Source organism: Arachis hypogaea, chromosome 13, assembly GCF_003086295.3.
Source record: "Arachis hypogaea cultivar Tifrunner chromosome 13, arahy.Tifrunner.gnm2.J5K5, whole genome shotgun sequence".
Taxonomy (NCBI): Eukaryota; Viridiplantae; Streptophyta; class Magnoliopsida; order Fabales; family Fabaceae; genus Arachis; species Arachis hypogaea.
The window spans coordinates 131,128,165-131,141,242 of NC_092048.1; positions in this window are offsets into that span (position 1 = coordinate 131,128,165).

The following is a 13,078-nucleotide window of genomic DNA, read 5'->3' on the forward strand; positions in this document are numbered from 1 at the left end:
GTAGGTAGTTCAGTTCTTCTTGGAAAACGCTTAGAAACCCAAAACGCTCTCAGCCCCTTGGCATCACAGAGTAAAATTGGGAATCTTAAGTAATTCCTCTGAACTCAAACACTTATACTTTACTTTTTTTCCAGTTTTTATTAATAAAATTCATCTACTTTTACTTGTTATTCTCTTTTACGTTCATGTTTCTTCCTTCATCTTCTTTTTAATTTCCTGTTTGTTTCAATTTTTGCAATTTACTTTGCCACCGGCACCTTGCATTTATATGTTTATTTGTTATTTTTATTCCTTTTAATTTTATTTGACGTTACAATTGTGACATTGAGATACCCACATTTTATTTTAAACATTAACAAAAATTTGAGCAAAACAAATTGGCACGCCCGGTGGGACTTTGTCAATAGATTGTAATTGTCAAAAGGAAAACCAGGAGTTTTTGTGTTTGCATGTGGTTGCGCAGTGGAAAGTTCGTGCGTCCAGAGCCAAGAAAATCAGCGTCCGTTGACATGTCAAATACTTCTGCAGCATCTTCTTCTACTTCTAGTGACGAGATTAGAGGAAATGAATTCGGAAATTCTCCTGTGATTTCAAACACAGAGCCTACCTTGATGTCAGTGAGGCATGATGGCGTTGGCCATGCCCATACAAGGTTAAATGCAACTCACATAAATACCGTGGGGTGGCCGTCATATGGCTTGCCGTCGGGGTATGTCCCCTCCATGGTGACACAGGGATTGCCTGTGCCTTTCTACTCAACTTTTCAAAATCCTATTTATCAAAATCCATATGGCATGTCAAATGTACCTGTTTCTGGAGTGTCAGGTTCACACGTATCACAACAAAATTTTTCACATTCTATTAATACAGGAAATAACAGTGCATCTAATTCTACTACATCCACTATCACTAGGGTAGAAAATTCCATATCTGTATTTCCTGACATGTCAAGAGCAATGCCTGTTAATCAACCTAGTCAAACTGTGGGATCTTTAGTAAATATTAGGCAACAGATGGATGAAAGCCACCATGATCTAGTAAACATGTTAACTCATCAAATGGTGACAGTTTTAAATCCTCTTTTAGAAAACACAAACACTAGGATTGAACAATTAAATAGACAAGTTAATAGGATTGCTACTGTGGTAAATTTAGAAGAAAATGATAAATTGGGTTTAAGATTTGATAATGTCAATCAGAACAGTGAAGCAATTCCTAATTATGATGTTCATATGCCTAGACATAGTCAAAATGCTGATGATATGTTAGAAAGACTTAGGCAAAATAACTTAGGGGGGTATTATAATCTAGCAAGAAATGTTGAACAAGTTTTAAACCGTTTGGGATTTAATATTGGTTGCTTAAATAGGCCATATTTTGTGTCTGCTTTTCCTGAATGTGTCCAACAAGCAGAGCTCCCAAGGGGTTGGAAAATTCCAAAATCCCTTACAAAATTTTCTGGAGAAGAAAATGAGTCTACAGTAGAGCATATTGCTCGATATACTGTTGAAATTGGGGAAGCAACTTCTAATGAATATCTCAAGATGAGATACTTTCCTTCTTCTTTAACAAAAAATTCATTTACATGGTTCTCCAACTTGAGACCAAATTCTATTCATTCTTGGGCGCAGTTAGAAAGAAATTTTCATGATCAGTTTTTTCGAGGTGAATTGAAAGTTAGTCTTACGGATTTATTCTCTGTCAAACGTGCAGAAGGAGAATCCATTGGTACTTTTTTGGCGCGATTTAGAAACATGAGAAATAAGTGTTTTACTCCGATTTCGGAAACTGAAGTTGTCAAAATGGCTACTAATGGGTTAGAATTTGGAGTTAGGAAGAAACTTGTCAATCAACATGCTTTCGATCTTTTCCAGTTAGCTGAAAGAGTAAGACAAATAGAACAAATTAAAAAAGAAAAAGAAATTTTCAAAAAAGGTTCCAAAAAGGTTGCATATGTGGATTATTTTTCCGATAGTAGTGATTCAGATGAGAAAGAGGTTTATATTGCTGAATTACGTGGGGGTCCTCCTTATGTATGCAAATCTTTGAAGCCTGTTAAAGGAAAAGAAAAGGTTTCTTCATATTCCAAAACTGAAAATAAGACTTATTCTTTTGATATTTCTAAGGCAGATCAAATATTTGAAGTTTTATTAAAAGATAAGCAGCTTATTTTACCAGAAGGAAAAAAGATGCCTTCAGCTGATGAAATAAAGAATAAAAAATTTTGTAAGTTTCATCAGGTGTTCTCACACACCACTAATAATTGCGTCCGTTTCAGGGATTTGATACAAAAAGCAATTGAGGAGGGAAGGTTGAAGTTTGAAGATAAAACTACTATGAAGATGGACACTGAACCATTTGCTACTGACTCAAATTATGTTGAGCCATTCAACTTGTCAGTCAACATGGTAGAAATTGATGCCACAATGGTTAGTGCTAAAGATGAAAATAAAGACCTGAGGATCTTTGAGCAAGACAAAAAGCCAATTTATCCTCGTCCTAGTGAGGATTTGTTAGATTTTTTGTTGAGAATTAAAGAATTTGATAGCACCATCGCCATGTGCCCAAAGTGCAATACTGTTTTTGACAAGGAAGCTGCAAAAGAGTTTGAAGAGTACAAAGTTAAAGAGAAAAAAAAGGCTGAGTTGAGAAAGAAGATTGCTGAAAAAGAAAATGAAACTAACGAGCTAAAGCGGAAGATAGCCGAGGAAAAACAAAAGTTGGGCGGTCAAACTCCTTTGAACAAGTGCGTCAATAACACTGGGGTACAACCCGTCAACCAGAAGATGAAGACTGTGGTCATGATTGATGGAAAACCTGATGGATTTTTTCAAAAGACAAGAGTTCCTCCCACCAAAATTTTAAACAATAAATGGGTCCAGAATGTGAGAAATGTGCAGAATCAACCTACTGCTTTTGCAAGAGGAAAAAACAAATGGGTGAAGTCTAGACCTTTTAAGCCCAGGTACTACGAGTCTCAGTTATGGAACATGAATCATGCACAAGACGGAGGTAGTATATATATTCCAAAAAATGTGCCTATTCCCTCAAAGCCAATTTATTCTTGTTATAATCCTAACATGCAGCAGGTTCCTAATTATTCTCCTTGGCCCAATTGTCAAAATATTCCAAAATATTCTCCTTTTACAGCTTTTGAGCAAAAAGAGAATATACCTGAGTATGTTCCTTTAGATCCATACAAGAGACACGATGTAGATTTTCCTCCTTTGCCAACCATAGCTAAGTCTGCAGAAACAGGCAATTCTTCTAATCACCCTAAATGCTATAAAAATGTAAAGAAGAATCTTGCTGGGAAGAGGGTAATGGTTGAAAACAAGGGAGAATAGGATGAAGATTTAATTACTGATAATTTTGACACTGGTTTTGATGACAGCTTAGAAGCAATATTTGGTGTTAAGCAACCTATAGCTGTGGTGTCAATACTGCCTGAGGAGTATAGTCAAGTCCAGGAAGTAGAGTCATTAGAAGATGATTATTACGATGTCTTCCCTGGAAGCGAATGCTTATTGCTAGATGACAATATGTGTGGTGGAGGATTGTTTGAGAAACCTACTGAAAATGACAACGAACATTTGCGTCCATTGCATATCAAGGCTCATGTAGATGTAACTGGAAGGATAGTTAATAAGATTTTAGTTGACGGGGGAGCTGCTGTCAATCTCATGCCAGAAAGAATGATTGGAAGGCTTGGAAAGACTGAAAATGATCTGATTAAAAGTAGCATTGGGGTAACAGATTTTAATGGAAGGACTTCTTCTGTTAGAGGTGTGGTTCTGCCGTCAATTGAGGTTGGTTCTGTCAATAGGCCAACTCTATTTGTTGTTGTTCCTTCTAAGGCTGGTTTTAACTTGCTTTTGGGACGTGATTGGATTCATGGAATGGGTGCTATTCCATCCACTCTATATCAAAAGTTGATTTTCTAGAACGAAGATGGGGGAGTGGAAGAAGTTCCTGCTGATAATAGTACATGTTACTATGATGAGATGCATGTGGAGTTCAGGATGTATAATCCTGGAGTCAAGCCACTGACAGTTGACGGCATTTAATCCTAAAAGTATTGAGATGTGAAAAATAGATATGAATGGTTTTATTTTGGTCCCTAAGGCCGGGGCGGATACGGCCTCAGGAGAAACTTAGATGATGAGTTCGACGAGCCAACTGGCTCGGCTGTCAGCCTATATGGCAGACAGAGAAGGGTGCATTGATAGTGTACCATATGATTGTATATATGATGATGGTCCTTCAGGTTTTGAAAAGAATAACACTGACACTGTGAAAAAGGTTGAGGTGCAGGATCCTTTGGAGGAAGTAGATATTGGTAACGGTGATTATCCTAGACCAACGTATGTGAGCAAGATGCTGCCTGATGATTTCAAAAAAGAAATGGTGGAGATTTTGAAGGAATATTGCGACTGTTTTGCATGGGATTATGCAGAGATGCTAGGCTTGAGTCGTGAATTAGTAGAACATCAATTGCCATTGAAAGCCAATGTTAAACCTGTCAAGCAGCCACCAAGGAGATTTGCTCCTGAAGTTGTGCAGAAGATTAAAGAAGAGATTGAAAGACTTTTTAAGGCTAAGTTTATAAGAACAGCAAGGTATGTCAACTGGATTTCTAATATTGTTCCTGTCATGAAAAAGAATGGAAAATTAAGGGTTTGCATTGATTTTAGAGATTTAAATTTTGCAACACCAAAAGATGAATATCCAATGCCTATAGCTGATATGTTGATAGATTCTACTGCTGGTCATGAAATGTTAAGTTTTATGGATGGATATTCAGGTTATAATCAAATATACATAGCTGAGGAAGATGTGTCAAAAACCGCATTTAGGTGTCCAGGTGCTTTAGGAACTTTTGAATGGGTTGTGATGCCATTTGGGCTCAAAAATGCTGGTGCAACTTATCAAAGAGCAATGAATAAAATTTTTCATGACTTTATTGGAAATTTTATGGAAATTTATGTTGACGATGTGGTTGTCAAATCAAATGCTAAAAAAGAGCATCTAAAAAATTTAAAAAAAGTATTTGAAAGAATGAGAAAGCATAAATTGAAAATGAATCCCTTAAAATGTGCTTTTGGTGTGAGTGCAGGGAATTTTCTTGGTTTCTTAGTGCAGAAAAAAGGGATTGAAATTGACAAAAATAAGGCAAAGGCTATCTTAGAGGCTCCTCCTCCAGCTAACAAAAAGCAACTGCAAGCATTTTTAGGGAAGGTCAATTACCTCAGAAGGTTCATTTCCAATCTGTCAGGAAAAACCAAGGTTTTTGTGCCTCTGATCAAGTTGAAAAAAGAGGAAGAGTTCCAATGGAAAATAGAGCATCAAGAAGCTTTTGACAACATCAAACAGTATTTGACTAATCCTCCTATTATGACACCTCCAAGGCATGGAGCACCTCTAAAACTTTACGTGTCAGCTTCTGAAGTAACAATTGGTGGAATGCTGGCTCAAGAAGATGAGAATGGCAATGAAAGAGTGATTTATTATCTAAGTCGTGTGCTAAATGATGTTGAGAGCCGTTATCCTCCAATTGAGAAACTTTGTTTAGCTTTATATTTTTCTTGTTTAAAACTTAAGTACTATTTAATTCCTAGGAATGTTTATGTAATTTCTAAGTTTGATGTTCTTAAATATATGTTGTCTTCTCCAATAATGCATGGTAGACTAGGAAAATGGATGTTGGCCTTAACGGAATTTTCTTTACATTTTGTTCCTGCAAGAGCCGTTAAGGGTTAGGTTCTAGCTAATTTCCTGGTTGATCATCCTTGTATTGACATTGATGAGAGTTTACTGGGTTTTGTTGGGTTGGTGCCTTGGAAATTATATTTTGACGGTTCATGCCATAAGGGTGGTGTTGGTATAGGAATTTTAATTATTTCTCCAAGTGGCGAGCCGAGTAAATTCCTCTTTGAATTGAATTATGCATGTTCCAATAATGAGGCAGAGTATGAAGCATTAATAATGGGACTGAAATTATTATTAGAAAGAGGAGTTAAAAATGTGGAAATTTTTGGAGATTCACAGCTTGTGGTCCATCAAGTATCACTGTAATATAGGTGTGTTAGTGAAAATTTAAGAAAGTATTTCAATGTGGCTACAGAGTTGTTGAATAAACTTGATAATGTCATTGTAAGGCATGTTCCAAGGGAGTTAAATCAAGAAGCAAATGAATTAGCTCAAATTACTTCAAGATATAAGATCAAACCCTCAACACTAGTAAAGTTGGTAAGGATAAAGGACATATTTATGCCTTTGAGAGAAAGAGAAGTGTTGTCATTAGAAAAACTAGACCCAGAAGATTGGAGAGTACCAATTGTGGAATATTTAAAAAATCCAGGTCTTAGTGTCGATAGAAAACTTAAATATAGGGCTCAAAGTTATGTTCTAATAAGTAATGTCTTATTTAAGAAATCTGTTGATAGAAACCTCTTGACATGTTTGGGAGAAAAAGAAGCGTATTTGGCTCTTGCCGAAGTGCACGAGGGAATTTGTGGCGCCCATCAGTCAGGGGAAAAATGAAATGGGTGATAAATAGGAGAAGATTGTATTGGCCAACCATTCAAAGAGATTGTATAAATTATGCTAGATCTTGTGAGGAATGCCAAAAACATGGGAGCCTTCAACATATTCCAGCGTCAGAATTGCATGTTATAATTAAACCATGGCCGTATAGAGTTTGGGCGTTAGATCTGATCGGGCAGATTCACCTACCTTCTTCTAAAGGTCATAAGTTCATTTTGGTTGGTGTTGATTATTTTTCTAAATGGGTAGAGGCGAGGTGACTCACAATGAAATAATTGATTTCATTGAGGAGCATATTATGTATAGGTTTGGAATTCCTCAATCTATTACCACTGATCAAGGAACAATGTTTATCGGAAAAAAGGTTATGGAATATGCCAAGTCTAGGGATATAAAAATGTTTTCTTCTACGCCGTATTATGCCCAAGCCAATGGACAAGTGGAGGCAGCGAATAAAATTCTGATTGCATTAATTAAAAAACACATTGGAAGGTGGTGCACGAAATTACAATCACACTTTTGCAAATCCGCACAACTAACCAGCAAGTGCACTGGGTTGTCCAAGTAATACCTTACGTGAGTAAGGGTCGATCCCACGGAGATTGTCGGCTTGAAGCAAGCTATGGTTATCTTGTAACTCTTAGTCAGGATATCAATAATTCTCAGATTTAATTGTAAAAAGTAAAAGAACATGAAATAAATACTTGTTATGCAGTAATGAAGAACAGGTTGAGGCTTTGGAGATGCTTTGTCTTCTGAATCTCTGCTTTCCTACTATCTTCTTCTTCATGCACGCAAGGCTCCTTCCATGGCAAGCTTTATGTTGGGCATCACCGTTGTCAATGGCTACTTCCCGTCCTCTCAGTAAAAATGTTCCAAATGCGCTGTCACCGCACGGCTAATCATCTGTCGGTTCTCGATCATGTCGGAATAGGATCCATTGATCCTTTTGCGTCTGTCACTACGCCCAACACTCGCGAGTTTGAAGCTCGTCACAGTCATCCCTTCCCACATCCTACTCAGAATACCACAGACAAGGTTTAGACGTTCCGGATCTCAGGAATGGCCGCCAATAATTCTAGCTTATACCACGAAGACTCTGATCTGAATCATGAGGCTAAGAGATATGCATTCAATCTAAGGTATAACGGAAGTGGTTGTCAGGCATGCGTTCATAGGTGAGAATGATGATGAGTATCACGGATCATCACATTCATCAGGTTGAAGTGCAAATGAATATCTTAGAATGGAAGCAAGCGTGATAGAATGGAAAACAGTAGTAATTGCATTAATTCATGAAGAACAGCAGAGCTCCTCACCCCCAAAAATGGGGTTTAGAGACTCATGCCGTAGAAGATACAATATGAAATGTGTAGAATGTCAGGAGGTACAAGATGAATCACTAAAAGTAGTTTTTATAGTAAACTGGTGACCTAGGGTTACAGAAAATGAGTAAGCTAGGGTGTTTAGTGTAAAAATCCACTTCCGGGGCCCACTTGGTGTGTGCTTGGGCTGAGCATTGAAGTTTTCAAGTGTAGAGACTTTTCTTGGAGTTAAACGCCAGCTTTTGTGCCAGTTTGGGCGTTTAACTCCAGCTTTTGTGCCAGTTCTGGAGTTAAACGCCAGAATTCTTGAGCTGACTTGGAACGCCAGTTTGGGCCATCAAATCTTGGGCAAAGTATAGACTATTATATATTTCTGGAAAGCCCAAATTGTCTACTTTCCAACACAATTGAGAGCACGCCAATTGGGCTTCTATAGCTCCAAAAAATCCACTTCGAGTGCAGGGAGGTCAGAATCCAACAGCATCTGTAGTCCTTTTTCAGCCTCTGAATCAGATTTTTGCTCAGGTCCCTCAATTTCAGCCAGAAAATACCTAAAATCACCGAAAAATACACAAACTCATAGTAAAGTCCAGAAAAGTGAATTTTAAATAAAAACTAATAAAAATATAATAAAAACTAACCAAAATATACTAAAAACATACTAAAAACAGTGCCAAAAAGCATATAAATTATCCGCTCATCACAACACCAAACTTAAATTGTTGCTTGTCCCCAAGCAACTAAAAATAAAATAGGATAAAAAGAAGAGAATATACAATGAATTCCAAAAACATCTATGAAGATCAGTATTAATTAGATGAGCGGGGCTTTTAGCTTTTTGCCTCTGAACAGTTTTGGCATCTCACTTTATCCTTTGAAGTTCAGAATGATTGGCTTCTATAGGAACTCAGAATCCAGATAGTGTTATTGATTCTTCTAGTTAAGTATGTTGATTCTTGAACACAGCTACTTTATGAGTCTTGGCCGTGACCCAAAGCATTTTGTTTTCCAGTATTACCACCGGATACATAAATGCCACAGACACATAACTGGGTGAACCCTTTCAGATTGTGACTTAGCTTTGCTAGAGTCCCCAATTAGAGGTATCCAGAGCTCTTAAGCACACTCTTTTTGCTTTGGACCATGACTTTAACCGCTCAGTCTCAAGTTTTCACTTGACACCTTCACGCCACAAGCACATGGTTAGGGACAGCTTGGTTTAGCCGCTTAGGCCAGGATTTTATTCCTGTGGGCCCTCCTATCCACTGATGCTCAAAGCCTTGGATCCTTTTTATTTTACCCTTGCCTTTTGGTTTAAAGGGTTATTGGCTTTTTCTGCTTGCTTTTTCTTTTTCTTCTTTTTTTTTCTCTCTTTTTTTTTTCGCATATATTTTTTTTTGCAAGCTTTTCACTGCTTTTTCTTGCTTCAAGAATCAATTTTATGATTTTTCAGATCATCAAATAACATTTCTCCTTTTTCATCATTCTTTCAAGAGCCAACAATTTTAACATTCATAAACAATCAAATTTAAAAATATGCACTGTTCAAGCATTCATTCAGAAAACAAGAGTATTGCCACCACATCAAAATAATTAAACTGTTTTAAAATTTGAAATTCATGTACTTCTTTTTCTTTTTCAATTAAAAACACTTTTTAATTAAGAAAGGTGATGGATTCATAGGACATTCATAGCTTTAAGACATAAACTTTAAATTTTTATTAATCATGGAATAACAATAAGACTCAAAAATAAATATAAGAGCACTCTAATAATAATAGAAGATGAAAATTAAAAGCAGAAAAATAAATGACTCTTAAAATAGACTCTTAATAATAAAGGTTATCACAGAGTTAGGACTCAACAACCTTGATTTTGAGAAGTGGATGCTCCCTCAATCTGTGGGTTGCTTGGTCCTTCAAGGGAGAGCTTCTGGCGCTTCAGCTCCTGTAGCTCACGCCCCTGCTTCTCCTGTTCCTTCAGCAGTTTGCAGAGCATGCAGTTCTGATTCTGCTGTTCTTCCTTAAGTTGTTCCATAGCTTCTTGCATCTTGGTAACAGATGCTTCTAGGCGGGTCCAGTAGTCAATTTCAGGAATTTCTGGGAGGAACTCATGCGCCATCCTTTTGATGGAGTTGTCTTGCACTTGTCCTTCCATTGACTTCTTGGTGATTGGGTGTTCAATTGGGATGAATTCATCTACTCCCATCCTTATCCCAGCATCTTTACATAGCAGAAAAATTAAGCTTGGGTAGGCCAGTTTGGCTTCAGTGGAGTTCTTATTTGCAATTGTGTAAATCTCACAAGAAATCAGATGATGAATCTCCACTTCTTTTCCAAGCATAATACAATGAATCATCACTGCTCTTTTGACAGTGACCTCAGAGCGGTTGCTAATGGGCAATATAGAACACCCAATAAAGACCAACCAGCCTCTTGCAACTGGTTTGAGATCTCCCCGCTTGAGTTGGTTTGGGACACTTTTGAATTGGTTATCCACTTAGTTCCAGGGAGGCATATGTCCTCTAGAACTTGATCCAACCCCTTATCTACTTTCACCATTCTCCTATTAAAGGATTCTGGATCATCTTGTAGTTGAGGCAATTTGAAGACCTCTCTTATTTTGTCCAGATGGAAGTAAATAAGCCTCCCTCTGACCATGGTTCGGTAGGTATGAAAGGCAGTTCCAGTTATTATCTGCTTATCTGTTAGCCACAGATTTGAGTAGAATTCCTGAACCATGTTTCTTCTAACCTTTGTTTCAGGATTAGCTAGAATTTCCCATCCTCTGTTTCGAAATTGCTCTTGGATTTCCGGATATTCATCTTCTTTCAGATTGAATTTAACTTCCGGGATCACTGACCTCAGACCCATTATTTTGTGGTAATGGTCTGCATGTTCTTTGGTTAAGAACCTCTCTTGATTCCAAAGACTCTTTGGAGTATTTTCTTTCTTGCCTCTTGATTTGGTTTGTTTTCCCTTAGGTGCCATGATCTTGATGAGTCTTAGCTCAGTGATCACGGAAAAACATACCAAACTTAGAGGTTTGCTTAACCTCAAGCAAAAGAAAGGAAAGGGGAGAGAGAGGAGAAGAGGCAAATTCAAATGGTGGAGAGGAGGGGATGGCCGAATGTATATTTATAGGAGGAGGGGAGGGATTTCGAAAAATTTGAAAGAGATATGACATAGAGATATGATTGATGGAAGAAAATAAAATCATGATATGAAAAAGATGAGATTTGTAATTGAAAAAGATATAAAGATGTTAAATCTGAAAATTTGGTTATGCATCTAAGAATTAAGAGATGATATGATGAGTTGAAAAAGATTTAGAAAGAAATTAAGAAGATAATTGAGTTTTTGAAGAAGATTTGGGAAGGATTTGAAAGAAAATTGAAAAGAGATTTAGAAAATGTTTGAATTTTTGAAAATTGAGGGTGAATGGTGAAAGTTTGAAACATGTTTATGTATGAATCAAAACATGAAAATTTGAAAAAAATTTGAAGTTGGGAACAAAATCTCCTCCCCCTGCCTTTCTGGCGTTAAACACCCAGAATGGTATCCATTCTGGCGTTTAACGCCCAATTGTTGGCCATTATGGGCGTTTAACGCCCAGCCAGGTACCCTGGCTGGCGTTAAACGCCAGAAACCCCTTTATCACTGGGCGTTTTGCTGAACGCCCAGGATGCTGCAATTCTGGCGTTAAATGCCCAGAATGGTACCCATTCTGGCGTTTAATGCCCAAAATGCCCTTTACTAGGGTTTTCTTGCCAGCAAGCTCCTTTTCTCTGCTTTTTGCACTGAATCCTTCTGTAACTCTGTGAATTCCTTCAATTTTGATGATCAACCTTTGAAGAAAAATGTATATCAAACTTCTACAAGTATTAATTAAAACAAATAACTTGCTAATGGCTGGGTTGCCTCCCAGCAAGCGCTTCTTTATTGTCTTTAGCTGGACCTTTACTGAGCTTCATTCAAGCCTCAGTTTTGAGCATTCTTGCTCAAAATTGCTTTCAAGATAATGTTTGATTCTCTGTCCATTAACAATGAACTTTTTGTCAGAATCAATATCTTGAAGCTCAACATAACCATATGGTGACACTCCTGTGATCACATATGGTCCCCTCCACCGGGATTTTAATTTCCCAGGGAATAATCTGAGCCTAGAGTTGAACAGTAGAACTTTTTGTCCTGGCTCAAAGACTCTGGATGACAATTTCTTTTCATGCCACTTTTTTGCTTTTTCCTTATAAATTTTTGCATTTTCAAAAGTATTGAGTCTGAACTCCTCTAGCTCATTTAGCTGGAGCAATCTTTTCTCACCAGCTAACTTAGCATCCATGTTTAGGAATCTGGTCGCCCAGTAGGCTTTATGTTTCAGTTCCACGGGCAGATGACAGGCCTTACCATACACAAGCTGGTATGGAGAGGTTCCTATAGGAGTCTTGAATGCTGTTCTATATGCCCACAGAGCATTATCCAAGCTCTTTGCCCAATCCTTTCTACGGGCAATTACAGTCCGTTCCAGGATTCTCTTTAATTCTCTGTGATGAGTTTGGAAAACTCTAAATTAATATTTGTGATGACTAAACATTATTAAGATTAATTAATTGCAAAATTAATTGATCTGAATTTTTATTCAATATATTGATGTTATAATTTTGCTGCAGGTTTTAATAATGGGCCGAAAACAAATTTGTTGTGCTAGCTCAAATTACTCTCAGCCATTGGTTTTGATAATATATGATGAATATGGCTAAGTTGATGTTACTTGGGCCCAAATGATTTTTTGATTGCTCCAAGCCCAAATGTGTTACATGCTTTTCATTTGCTTTGTGCATATTCCAAATTTCATCAGGAAAGCAAATGTTAATCAATTGGGCCAGCTTTAATTTCAATACTACAAGCCCAAGTCTTACAAAGTGATGAATGTTTTCAAGCTTGGTCCGAAAACAAAGAAAAATGAAAGCCAAGTGCTTCCAACGGAACCAAGTTTCAACCATGTGATGGATTTCAAAATCTATTACATTGTTAATTAATGCATGGGGAACATGAGAGAGAAAGTACAGCTGAAATTGATTGATGGTTATTATGACTTACACGCCACTCTATACTAGGGAAGTAAAAGCAAGCTATTCTTATTCAATTTGATTAACCACTTTGCTTTGCTTTTCTTTCAGATTTCTTTTATTCTCTCTCATCATTCTC